The following is a 14,751-nucleotide window of genomic DNA, read 5'->3' on the forward strand; positions in this document are numbered from 1 at the left end:
TACCTGCTGCAACAACTGTTCCTTCCTCTTCACGAGATGGGGCTGCTTCCACTAATTGGCATTCTCAGTTGCTCGCCACAGTCACTGATCTGGCCACCTCCTATGCTCGTGACCAACTCAGGCAACGTCGCTTTGAAAAATCGGTCATTGATGTTCTCACTGCTATGGCCAATGTACTCAAGGAATCTGAAGCTTCTCCAGCTGTTCATTCTCAGGGGATTGTGTCTAGCTCTTCTGCAGATGAATCTGACCAGCATCAGCCTGCTCCTGGTCTCTCTCCATCTCCTGCCGCCATAGACCCATCTGCTGGACAAAGTCAGCCACAAATGTCTGCAGCCACTCCCGTCCCTTTCTCTGCTGATGTTCAAGGTGCTCAGGGTGTCTCTTCATCAGCTGGCATTGACAAAGAGATTGATTCCTGGTTTCAACAAGGCGAGGATATTGGGACTGGTATTCAGGGGGAGTCGTCACACACTGCTGTAGTCCAGGGGGAGCCCTCAAATGTGGCATCTGTTCAGGGGGAGCCTTCCAATGTGGCTCCGGTCTCTGCTCCAGATGGTGGTGACTCAAGGATTCTTGGTGCTCCTCTGGTCTCATATTCCAGCAGTGATTGATTATGATCATCGAGGGGGAGTTATTTTACCTTTTGATATAAACTTTGTTCTTACCTTTTGATATAAACTTTGTACACAGTTTTTTTTGGGGTTTGTGTTAATATTGTGGATACTGGCTGTGTTTTAGTATTGCGTATGTCTAAACTGTTGATGATTTCAATGTGGTTTGTCGTTGATCATAATTTGCCAAGGGGGAGATTGTAAGTGTCATGTTTTGTGTGGCAAATTAGATATTGCTTTTGTTCAGTATTTGTTGTCTCTAACATCTATTCTGGAGTTAGTTGCATCTGTTTTCACTAATATCATTTTAGTGCCATGTCAGCTTTCTGCTAGTTTGTTAGGGTGTGCCAGCTGTACTTTGCTGGTTGGTTAGTTAGTCTGGTTTATTATCTTTAGTATATAAATTCGATCAAAACCGTTGTACTAACCAACTCTCTTCTGTTAGAATCTTCTTCTTGATTCTTGCTCTGCTAGGGCAACATATTTTTTGTTTTTGTTCTTGTTTGTGCAGATTGAAGTTCGAGAGATCTTCTTGAGGTTGAAGATGAAGTTCAAATCTGCTTGATCTGAAGGGAGTTCAGATTCTTTGCTGAAGGTAGTTCAGCTGTGTGTTTCTTGTGTTTGAGATCTAAATGTGTTTAGATCTCAAAGCTTGAGGTTGTTCAAGCATTAGGTAACTTTGTATAAAAGTCAATTTAGATTACATTGTTTGATTTGAAGAATCAGAACTGGTTTTTGTAATTGAATTGATTGTTTAGTGAAAGTTACTGTACCCGGTTCAAGGGAACCCAATCACTACTCGGTTGGAATGCGTTTCCAATGCAGAGGAAGCTTGTAAATTCTGTGTTCATTGTTTTTAATTTCTAATTCATAACATAGAATTAATCTGCTAAGAATCATCAATATGAACTGGTAGTAATTAGGACTTTCACAAACCACTATCGAGAACCATGTTTCAAGCCATATAATGACTTATTTAACTTGCATACGGCATTGGGTGGTAATTAACTCTCCCTTAAGACTATACTCTTGAGGGATAGTTATATGCATATCTTCATGTAAGTTACCATGCAAAAAAATATTGTTAACATCTAATTGATGTAATGTCTATTCTTTAATGGCTGCAAGAGTAACAAATTTAACAGTGATAAATTTTTCAACAAGGGCAAATGTTTCAAAATAATCTATTCCTTCTTGTTGGTTATACTATTTGGCCACCAATCATGCTTTAAACCTTTCTACTGGACCATCAGTATTGAACTTTATTTTATAAACCCACTTACAACCAATCACAAGTTAATGTAAAGAAAGGCTGACAATTGTCCAAGTATTATTTGCTTCAAGGGCTACAATCTCAATATCCATAGCACAATTCCAATAAGGAATCCCATGATCTTGATAAAAGAGCTCAGGTTCTTGCAGTGCAGAGATGGCAAATATGAGAGAAAGATATGTAGGAGATAGTCTGGAATAATAAATGGCATTTGATAGTGGATGTGTTGTAACCAAAATAGAATCCTAAAAAATTACTTGAAGATAAGTTAGCTAAAAAAAGTGATAATCAGTGAGATAAGATGGCTTATTTCGAGTTCTAGGAAGTCTAGTTTTCTCACTAGATACATACACTTGTGTAGTAGGTTGTAATTTTTCATTATTGGGAACAGATGAATTAGTAGAATCGTTAGATGAGGGTAAAATAGTTTGTGTAGAATAGGGAACAGAATCAAAAAAATGATGATGTGAATCAAGTAAAGATTCAGTTTGGACAAAAGGAAAAATATATTCATGGAAAATAGCATCCCTACTGTAGAAAAATCGATTGATATTAAGGTCTGGAAATTTATATACCTTTATACCAGTTGGATAACCAAGGAAAAGACAAGGGGCATATCTTGGTGAAAATTTTATTCTAGATGAGCTAAGTGTAGACACATATGCTAAACTTCCAAAAGCCTTTTAAGTGTTCATAATTGGGAGACATATCATGCAAAATTTCAAAAGGAGTTTTGCGTTTAAGATTGGGTGAGGGATTTTGTTTATGAGGTAAGTGGTAGTAGCAACACATTCATTCTAATAACATAGTTGAATATAAGATTAAAACAACAATGCATTAGAAACATTGAGTAGATGCTGGTGTTTTCTTTCCACAATAGAATTCTATTGAGGCCTTTGGACACAAGAATGGTAATAAATAATGACAATATCTTTGAATAAAATGATAAATTGCAGCTCTTTGGCATTATCAAATCTAATGCATTTCATAGATTTATTTAACTGAGTCTTAACAAACTGTAAAAACTGGGAAATGACTATTTGAAAACTAAGTTTTTATTAATAAAATGGACCCAAGTGTATCTTGAGCAATAATAAATAATGGTGATAAAATACTTATATCCCGTAGTAGTCATGGTATTATATGGCCCCCATATATCAATGTGTAAAAGATTAAAACAATTAACAACAATATTATGGTTTGATACAAAAGGCAACTTTCTTTTTTAGTATAGTGGCACAAAATAGTGAAAATGAGGACTAGGATAATGTCCAAACTGTACATTTTAAATTAAAGGATGTTGTTTGATACAAGAAGGATGTCCTAAACGATAGTGAGATACAATATTATCAACAATCTTAGAATCAGAATTGACAAAAAATAGCAATAGTTATAGTATCATGAGACAAATTTAAATAGTATAATTCCCCATTTTGATTGCCCATACCAATCATTTGAGTCTTCATATTTTCCTCTATAATATTATACATAGATGGAAACTAAGAGATGAGGTTAGTAAAGGAACATACAATAAACTATACTTCAAATTAGGAGCATGAAGGACATTTTTTAGAATAAGATCATGAGAAAGTTTAATTGTTCGAACACATTTAATAGAAATATGAGAATCCTTAGGCAAACTAACAATCGAATGTGGTGTAATTTTATGTATCTCAACGAATAAAGATAGACCAGGACACACATAATGTGTAGTTCCTGTGTCAATTATACATCTAGCAGTTAATTCATTCAACCGCCTTATTAGGTTGGTTGTGGTGGTCCAGCTCTGCCTGATGTGATTGGAGGATGTATTCTTGGTCATCTATCTACCTCAAGAATTTGAATCTCTGTTAAGTGAATACATTGCAATCAACTTGACGTGGTTCTTTAGTTTGGCCAACATGGCAGATGAACTCTCTAAGTCTGGAAAACTCGAGATCTTCTCCCAAGTCTACATGGGGCTCGCCAATGGCTAGTTCACCAATTCTCATAGCCGTTTCTCTAGCATAGTACTGGGGACGAGGTCTAGTTGTTATTCCTGGGGGCTGCTCCACGTGGGTCCTTCCTTCAGTGGGAGGCGCTAGTGGAGGGTCTTCCCTTGGAGGTAGGGGCCGATTGTTTAGATCCATCGGGATGTTTATGTTGACCTAGCGAGCTCTAATGGCCAAATTTGTGATGCCTACCGAGATGGTAGGATTGACCACATTTGCAGCGTTCGTGGAAATTCCAGTCGCGATTGGAGCATGGACATTAAGATCTAGAATCAAAGGGTCTTGCGGGAAACCCGATGAGGTAGAGGCTGTAGTCGGAGTTTCTCTCATGTTAACCATATCGTTTGATTAGATTACTTGAGTTCAGCTCGCTCTCAATGAAAGCACCAAACTATTAACCTCGGATTTGGCCAAGTAACAGTGGAGTCGAGTGTAATACCGATGCTTTCCATGTGTTACACAATTAGAACAATAAAGTAAATGAACACAGGATTTATAGAGGTTTGACCCCTTTAGTTAGCGAATAATGACTTACTCCCTTTTTAGTTGTATTGATGCCGAGAGATACTCAAATCATTATAGAGATGGGTCTGAACTGAAGTAGCTCTCTAAAGGTTACAATGTAGGAATCAGAGTTGGAAAATCTCAAGTATGACAAGAGCAGTGGGTGTGAGAGAGAGAGAGAGATTACATATCATACTTAGAGATAGGGTTTTTAACTAGCACTCTATGACTTAGAGCTTACGGTACTAAGGTTTGGTTAAGGCTCTTTATATAATAGAGCTTAGACCCTTCAAATCCCTTAGAAATAGGTAAAATAACTGTTATTTACATATGAAATTAGTAAAACACAAAGACTAAAATGTCCCTTGAAAATAGATATTTTCCCCTCTGTTTTTGTGGACTGTTAAGGCCCAATTCGCAGTCTGGCTTGTTGTTCACGTGTCAAGTTGTGCACCAAAGTCTTGTCAAGCCAATGTCTGGCTGGCCATGCATCTGTAGGATGCATGCTGGCCAACCTTATGATGTACAGAACCTGGCTAGCCTATGTTGGCCATAGGACTGGCCAGGAGTGGCTAGCCAATCCCCTCGTGGTAGTTGGTTGGCCATTCATCGTCCCGTTTGAATGTTTAGACTTCTTATTGGTTGAAGCGTTAAGTAGATGACTTAACTTTCTTGTTGGCGAGTTGTATTGCCATGTGGCATTGTTGTTGCCACGTAGACATGCCACATCAGATCAGCAAAAATTGGGATAACACATAACTTATGGCTTAAAAACAAAAAGCTTAAATTTAAGTTAAAACTTCTTCTATTTTCATTTCATTATACCCAAAGGCTTACATAAAGAAGAGAATTGTACAAAATTTTACATAAAATTGAAGAGGTATATTAATATTTGGTAACCTCAGCCTATTGGTAGTACTAACGCAAGTGGTCTGCATTCTAGGCATGAGGGACCCTTGATCCATTAATCCTCTTAAGTTAGAAAGTTCATTTACCCACTTTCTGAAATAATTCTGTTAACGCAGATTTTTGTTAACCAATAATAAGCCTTTTCGTAATAAATATAACACAGAAATAATAAGAAATAAATAATGTATAAATAACACCAGATATTTTTATGTGGTTTTGTAGTTAAATTTGCATACTCTAGGAGTCTACTTTATTTAAGATATTTTCTGATTACAATATACAATATACAATTGATCGTATCTATTTTTCTCTCTCGAATTCTCCATCCCTTTTTCTGTGGGATCTGCCCCTATTTATAGGAATATAAGTTGGTAGTTATTTACATTTAATTCAAAATATGTAACCGTAAACAAAACGTGGTCAATTCCCACGTTTCATTTAAATCGTAGTATGTTGGATAATACTAGATAACTGTTTAATTGCTTGTTATTCTTATTCTTATAGATGATCAATGTTGATTTGGACAATTTTACCAATAGTACTCGCTTGTATATACTTAATCAGTTTTTTCAAAATTATCTAAGTATAGAGGGATATATATGTATATTGATATATTTTCTTTAGCTTAAATTGTACTACTGATTATCAATTGAATCCTTAAATTTTTAAATTTTTCATTATTTTTCGCACTTGTATACTTAGAAATTTTGAAAATTCCACTTAGAATATGAACATTGAAATGTTCATACATTGCCACACCAAGCTGTGAAAGATGGTCGCATAAATAAAACAGCGACAAAGCGAATATGCATTTAAAAGCACCAAGTTGCAATTATTAATGCATAAAAATGCATAATAATTATGAAAATACTTAAAAGTTTTGAAACAAAAGGATATCCTGAAAGGATATATTGTTCATATAAACCAACATCAAAAGAGAAACATAATTGTCTTAAAAACTAAGTACAAAAGGCGAGTACCTGTGTACTTCTCAAAAAGAGTTTGAATAAAAAAGGAAATAAATTAAGTACTAGGGGCATTGAGATCTTTCGCGATCTTATCGGTACCATCCGCAACTTTGGCAATGTTTGTGACCTCAGCCTCCTTTGGCTAAAGGTTTCCGCCTAGCCCTTGGGTCACAGTATGACACTGTTGGAATTATTTTACCAGGATCTAGATTTACTACCATGTATGTTACATTAACATCCTAATATGAATTCTAAAACAATGAAATAAACACATATAAATTTCAGTAAACCTTACATTGGGTGCAGCGGAATATAATGACTCCTTCCATTCAGATCTCTAGCCCTTAATTCCTTTCTGTAGTAGAGCATAATCAAGATCTGAATCTGGATCTCTTTCTCTCCTTCCTTTGATGGTGATTCTCCTTCTTGTTGTTTGGATTCTTCACAGTCTTGTAGGAAATTATTTTACCAGGATCTTAGATCTACTCACAAGTATGTTGATTAACATCCTAAATATGAACTTCTAAAACGATTACGAAATAAACACATATAAAGTATTAGAAACCTTACATTGGGTGCAGCGGAATAATATGACTCCTTCCGTTCAGATCTCTAACCCTTGTATCCTTTCTGTCGCAGAGTATTATCAAGATCTGAACCTGGATCTCTTTCTCTCCTTCTTTAGTGCTGAAACTCCTTTTTGTTGAATGTCTTTCTTCACGATCTTCCTCACTATGATTGAGGTAACACTTGCTGTGTGTGGGCACTACTCTAATCACTAAGAGGTTTCGAAATTTCAAGGAAGAAGAAAGAGAACTTAAAGTGGCGGCTAAGATTTTAGAAAGAGAAGACTCAGGTTTTTCTCTGAATGAAAAGTATGAAAATTAAGTGTAATTTTCCTGAAGCCTTCACTATCTATTTATAGCATTCCACTAGGGTTAGGTTTGAATTATTTGGCATTAAAATAATGAAAATATCAGATGATAAGCCCTATAAAAGTGGCCGGCCTAGGCAATATGGATTTGGGCCTCACTTTCTGCAATTTTGCAGTTTTATCATTTCTGTATCTCATTTTCTCAAAAACGCCAATTTTCAAATTCAACCATTTAAATGCCAATTCTAATTATTTAATAACTAAAAATAATTATTAAATAATATTGTCATTTATCATATTTATTAATTGAACCATACAAAGTATCATAATTAACAAATATGCCCATAAAACTCTTTCTTTACAATTTCGCCCTTACTTAGTGAAAAATTCACAAATAGACATAGTCTAATTTGAGAATTATAATTGATTAATCAAAACCAATTATATGAGTCTTACAAGAAATATTATCTCAACTAGTGGGGGGACCATGGGTCTATATAACCAAGCTTCCAATAAGCAGATCAAGAATTTATAACCTAAATTCACTGACTTATTAATTCTTCGTTGAATCCACACATAGAACTTAGAATTGCACTCTCAGTATATAGAAGGCTCTATATGTTCCACCATATAGACACATCATTAGTTATCCATTGTTATAATCTTAATTTGATCAATGATCCTCTATATAAATGATCTACATTGTAAAGGGATTAGATTACCGTTACACCCTACAATGTATTTTATCCTTAAAACACTTAACCCCGTATAAATGATATTTCAGCTTATGTGAAATGAGTACTCCACCATTTATTTTCGTTTGGTCAAGCTCGAAGGAGATCATCCTTTACTTACTATTCGCCAGATAGAAGCTCTAGATTCCATGTTTATGTTAGCGCTCCCACTCAATTACACTACCGTGTTCCCAAAATGTACATATCACCCTGATCCAAAAGTAGGATTAACTAAAAAATCAAAGAACACGAATAACCTCTTGAGATTGAGCCTAATCATAGCAGGATTAAGATCATTTGATTTAGGATCAACTAGGCGATATTGACTTGAATAGATATTACGGTAGGTTTAATAAATCTAAGTCAAAGTTCAATATCGGTCCCTTCCGATGCATACTCCATGCACCCAACCTGAGCTTTACTTTAACCAATGCTCTGGAAAGAACATAGCATCTCTCCAAATGCAAGTAAACTCTGTTGTAGATTATCATATCAGTAAAACCCTATGTCTGATAAATCTAGGAAACTTTATTCACATAGTCATGTTTACTTTCCAATATGTTGACAACACAATAAACAGGATCAAGTATGTGAAAAGGGTTCCAGATGAATTTATAAATCAAATAGACAAGCAATTGATAAGGTGAACCAAACCATACACAAATGAATGAAAAATACTTCTGTTTCTTTATTGATGTTGAATAAAATAGATTACATTGAAATGGAGTTTTATTTAGGGCATAAAACCCAACAAGTCTTACACACTATGATTGAGATACCACTTGATGTGTGTGGGCACTACTCTATCACTCAAGGATTTCAAAATTCAAGAGAAGAGAAGAGAAGAGAGGGGCGTCAATGGCTTTTCTTTTGAAAGAAACAATATGCAAGTCATTGTAACCTGAAGCCAACACTTTCTATTTATAGAATGCCATCTAGGTTTAGGTTAGAATTGTATGGCACTAAAATAATGAAAAAATAAATGGTAAACCCTTTGCATAGTGGGCGGCCATATAAGGAAATTGGGCCTCACTTTGCAACTTTCCCATTTTGTTATTTTTCAATCCCATTTTCTGAAAAAATACCAATTTTCCAATTTAACCATGTAAATGCCAATTCTAATTATTTAATAACTAAAAATTAATTATTAAATAATATTGTCATTTAATATATTTATTAATTTAGACATATAAAGTCTCTTAATTAATAAATAAACCTAGAATCTCTTTTCTTTACAATTTCGCCCTTGCTTAGTGAAAAATTCATAAACTAGACATAGTCTAACTTTAGAATTATAATTGATTAATCAAAATCAATTAACTGAGTCTTACAAGCAGTATGGTCTCAATTAGTATGGGGACCATGGGCCTATATCAACGGAGCTTCCAATAAGTCGAACCGAATTTACCAAGTAAATTCCCTAACTTATAAATTCCTTATTGAATCCACACTTAGAACTTGGAATTGCACTCTCAGTCATATAGAACGCTCTATATGTTCCACGATATAGATACGCTATTAGTTATCCATTGTTATAATCCTAATTTGATCAATGACCCTCTAATAGATGATCTACATTGAATAGGCACTAAATTACCGTTACACCTTCAATGTATTTTATCCTTAAAACACTTAGCTCTGTATAAATGATATTTCAGAGAAGTGAAATGAGATCTCACCATTTATCTCTGTTTAGCCAAGCTCGAAGGATATCATCGTTTCACTTCTAAATTCCTATAGAAGTTATAGACTCATAATTTATGTTAGCGCTCCCACTCAATTATACTATCATGTTCCCAAAATGTACGTATCACCCTGACCCAAAAGTAGGCTTAACTAACGAATCAAAGAACATGTATAGTACTCTTGAGATCGAACCTAACCATATGAGGATTAAGATAATTTAATCTAGGATCAACGGGTGATATTGAGTTGAATAGATATTACGGTAAATTTTAATATATCTAATCAAAGTTCAATATCGGTCCCTTCCGATGTATACTCCATACATCCGATACTGGTAAACTTTTCCAATACCCTGGAAAGGACATAACACTTATCCAAGGTGTAAGAATACCTATCGCTGCTTATATCATGGCAGTTTAAATCCAGTGTACTGACAAATCAGGGAATAAACTTTCGAACATTTAATTAAGATTATATTCCACTGTGCTGACAACACTATAATCATTAACAAATTCATATGTTCTGGACTTAAATAGAATTCATACATTATATATATAATCATGAAATAAATCATGTGAACCATGCAACATAAAATGTTATTTCTGATCTTTATTAATAAGTAAATCTGATTATATTGAAATGGGTTTTATTTAGGGCACAAAACCCAACAGAGACATGGTGCGAAAAGCATTGGCCATCTCAACTGCCTTTGGACCAAAAACAATGAAGTCGAATGACAGCTTGGTCAGGGTTATGTAGATGTAATCAGTAACAACCTGATCATAAGCCTTCTTTTCATTTTCTATTTTGGTCTCAAGATCACGAGAAAGGGTAGCGTTATCGCCTTCTAACTTCTTAGCCTTCTCCATTGCTTGATCTTTAGCTTTGTCAAGATCGTCAACCTCTTTTTCTTTGGCAACAATGCCCAACTTTGCCTTCCTCACGCCTTCTTGAAAAGTTGTGTTTTGCTTCTTTAGAAGATCGAAGTCTTCGAGACCCACGATAGAAGCCCGGGAGTACACGATCATGAATTGCAAGGCCATTTCGACCAAGCAAGACATTATGTCCTCGAAAGGAGCTCCCTCAACTTTTTCAACAAAGTCATCACTCATAAACTTTTCCTGCAGGGTCACGAGCTTTGGTCGCAGGATCCATCACGACCTTGTTCCCTTTATCTTGGGAAATCTTTCGGTGATTCTTCGATGAGTCAACCATCAGAGTGTTGGTGGCACAACAGAAGGAGTTGTAGCATTAACCTTTTGTTTGTAGTTGAGGGGTAGAGCTTGCTTTAAAAAAGTCATATATGTGAAAAGGTATGAATAAGTAAAAATTTAAGAAACTAAGGAAAGCAGAAAGACATTATTAGTAATCGTTAAGTCGCATCACCTGACACTTGTCTCAGTCTGCTTCGAGAGATGTCTATCTATTCTTTCTTTTATTTCATAGAAGGTTCCTTATATATCGGTTCTTGCTGAAGTTTAGTGTCGGCTGGAATCAACTTGTGTTCTCGTAGTCTAGCAGAAGTGCACTGTTGGAAATTATTTTACCAGGATCTAGATTTACTAACAAGTATGTTTGATTAACATCCTAATATGAATTCTAAAACAATGAAAGTAAACACATATAAAGTTTAGAAAACCTTACAGTGGGTGCAGCGGAATAATATGACTCCTTCCATTCAGATCTCTAGCCCTTGATTCCTTTCTGTAGCAGAGCATAATCAAGATCTGAATCTGGATCTTCTTTTCTCCTTCTTTGATGCAGAATTTCCATAGTCTTACATACTATGATTGAGATACCACTTGATGTGTGTGGGCACTACTCATTCACTCAAGTGTTTCAAAATTTAGAGAGAAGAAAAGAGAGAGAGAGAGAGAGGGCGTGTGGCATTTTCTGCAAGAAAACAATATGTGAAGTTGTGTAAGTTGTTTGTTTCCAGAAGCCAACACTTTCTATTTATAGAATTCCCTCTAGGTTTAGGTTAGAATTGTCTGGCATTAAAATAATGAAAAAATAAAATGGTAAAGGCCTATGCATAGTGGGCGGCCAGAATAGGAAATTGGCCCTCACTTTGCAACTTTCTCATTTTGTTATTTTTTATTCCTATTTTCTCAAAAATGCCAATTTTCTACTTTAACCATTCAAATGCCAATTCTAATTATTTAATAACTTGAAAATAATTATTAAATAATATTGTCATTTAATATATTTATTAATTTAGACATATAAAGTCTCTTAATCAATAAATAAACCTAGAATCTCTTTTCTTTACAATTTCGCCCTTGCTTAGTGAAAATTCATAAAGTAGACATAGTCTAACTTTTAGAATTATAATTGATTAATCAAAATCAATTAACTGAGTCTTGCAAGAAGTATGGTCTCAACTAGTATGGGGACCATGGGTCTATATAACCGAGCTTCCAATAAGTCGAACCGAATTTGCCAAGTAAATTCCCTAACTTATTAATTCCTCATTGAATCCACACTTAGAACTTGGAATTGCACTCTAAGTCATATAGAACGCTATATATGTTCCATGATATAGACACGTCATTAGTTATCCATTGTTATAACCCTAATGTGATCAATGATCCTCTATATAGATCATTTACACTGTAAAGGAATTAAATTACCGTAACACCCTACAATGTATTTTATCCTTAAAACACGTAACCCTGTATAAATGATATTTCAGCTAAGTGAAATGAGATCTCCACAATTTATTTTCGTTTGGTTAAGCTCGAAGGAAATCATCCTTTACTTTCTATTCGCCAGATAGAAGCTATAGATTCCATATTTATGTTAGTGCTCCCACTCATTGCACTAATGTGTTCCCAAAATGTACGTATCACCCTGACCCAAAAGTAGGCTTAACTAACAAATCAAAGAACACGGATAACACTCTTGAGATTGAACCTAACCATATCAGGATTAAGATCATTTGATCTACGATCAACAGGTGATATTGAATTGAATAGATATTACGGTAAGTTTTAATATATCTAATCAAAGTTCAATATCGGTCCCTTCCGATGTATACTCCATACATCCGATACTGGTAAACTTTGCCAATGTCCTGGAAAGGACATAACACTTTTCCAAGGTGTAAGAATACCTATCGCTGATTTTACCATGTCAGTCTAAATCAAGTGTTCTTACAAATCAGGGAATAAACTTTTGAACATATAATTAAGATTATATTCCACTGTGCTGACAACACTATAATCTTTAACAAAGTCATATGTTCTGGACTTAAAAAGAATTCATACATTATATACATATAATCATGAAATAAATCATGTGAACCATGCAACATAAAATGTTGTTTCTGATCTTTATTAATAAGTAAATCTGATTATATTGAAATGAGTTTTATTTAGGGCACAAAACACAACAAACTCCCACTTGCACTAATATAAAACAAAATGTGCATTTCAAATAATCATTAAGACCTTGATATACCAATCAAGTGTAATAGTAGTAAACTCCTCGTAATAGGATCTGACAGGTTGAATTAAACACAACCTCTTCTCCACCATTACTCTTCCTTAATCACAAAATCCTTGATAATGTGAAATTCCTCTCTATATGTCTACTCTCTTGGGATACTGTATTCTATACTTTTGGCAACTACTTCTTGGTTATTCAGGAAGTAACCCTAGTAGTTAAGGCAAGTTGGAACAGTGCCACAAATGTACAGAACTTTCCTTAGACTGAATAAGTACCTTTCCTGCAACTTTTAACATTCAGTCTCTCTCTGGTAGACTAAGAGATTTCAGATAGATTTTTACAATTTCTCCAAAATTACTACTCCACCCCCAAAGTAATCACCATCTCATCAGCAGACTTTCTAGCACACAGGCAAGTCTCGAAATCTGATGTGGTGTAGTCTAAGAGTTTCAAAACCACCCTTATTGACTAACATATAGTTCCTCTTCTTAATCTTAAAATTTACTTGATTGTCTTCCAATGTTCCTCTCCTGGATTAATCTGATACTTACTCATTACTCCCACTCAACAGCAGGTGTCTGGTCTAAGGCATACTAAAGCATATCTGAGACCTCCCACTGTTGATTTAAGAAATTCTTTCATGGCTTTATCTTCTCTAGAATAGTTGAGACTTTTCCCTAGATAAATAAAATATATATCTAAGAAGTTGTGAAGCTTCTATAGATTGCCATTGGAAAGAAAATGCTTCTTCATCTCATGCTTGCATTAGAGTAAGTAATTACGAGGTATACCACAAGCCATAGGTTTAGATAAACTCAAACCTATAATACTAGGAACAGGAAGTTTTGTTAAGTCCATTGAATAGACTTATGAACGAAATTTTCCTTTCATGTCCTTGTAACAGAAAACTTTAGGTTACTCCATGTGAATGGATCAAACCATAGTTCTATTGGCTTTCTTCTTAGTTTCTTATCTTGACAATCCATTACTTGTTTAAACTCACAATGGATGTTAATCACTAGTATCTTTCAAGTCATGAGAAGGTAAAGTTCCTTGAAACTCTCCCACTACGACAAGGTACCGTGAATAATGTCTAAGAAAACTAAATGGTATTGACCTCTTCGGTTGTGTTAAGATAACAGAGGCAGTGGGATCATCTTGTAACGAATAAGATGATAGAACACTTATGGAATCAAGAAAAATTATCTCCTTTATTTGCTACTTTATTTTTAGACTTAGTCATTTTCTTAGAAAAGTAGTATTTGTTTAAACAAACACTTTCTTATCTAATGACTATGGGATAATCCACCCCTAATCACTTAGAATAGCTAACAAACATGCAAACCAGGGTTAGCAGTTCTAGCTTTTCTTAAGATTTTGATTAGGTCATCCATGAATCTAGTAATGATTTACATTAAGTATACAACCATTGCATCATTCTGAAATTTTATTTCCATTGAAGGATTTAGGCAACGACTAGTAACTAATCATCAATATGCAACTCGAATTTCTGGGGAGGTAAGTTTGGATATAATTCAAAATCAAATTAATGATCTTTGAACTGCATATCTACTAACTTTTTCTCCACCCCTATCAGTTCGCAAGATCCTTAACCACTTACCTTAATGGTTTTCCACCATTGCTAGAAATTCATAAAATTTTTCAAACATTTCAAATTTCTTTTGCATAAGGTAAAATCTAGAGTGATCGTTTTAAGAATACAACGAAAACTCATATCCACCCTTGAA

This window comes from Cannabis sativa, chromosome 3, assembly GCF_029168945.1.
Source record: "Cannabis sativa cultivar Pink pepper isolate KNU-18-1 chromosome 3, ASM2916894v1, whole genome shotgun sequence".
Lineage (NCBI taxonomy): Eukaryota > Viridiplantae > Streptophyta > Magnoliopsida > Rosales > Cannabaceae > Cannabis > Cannabis sativa.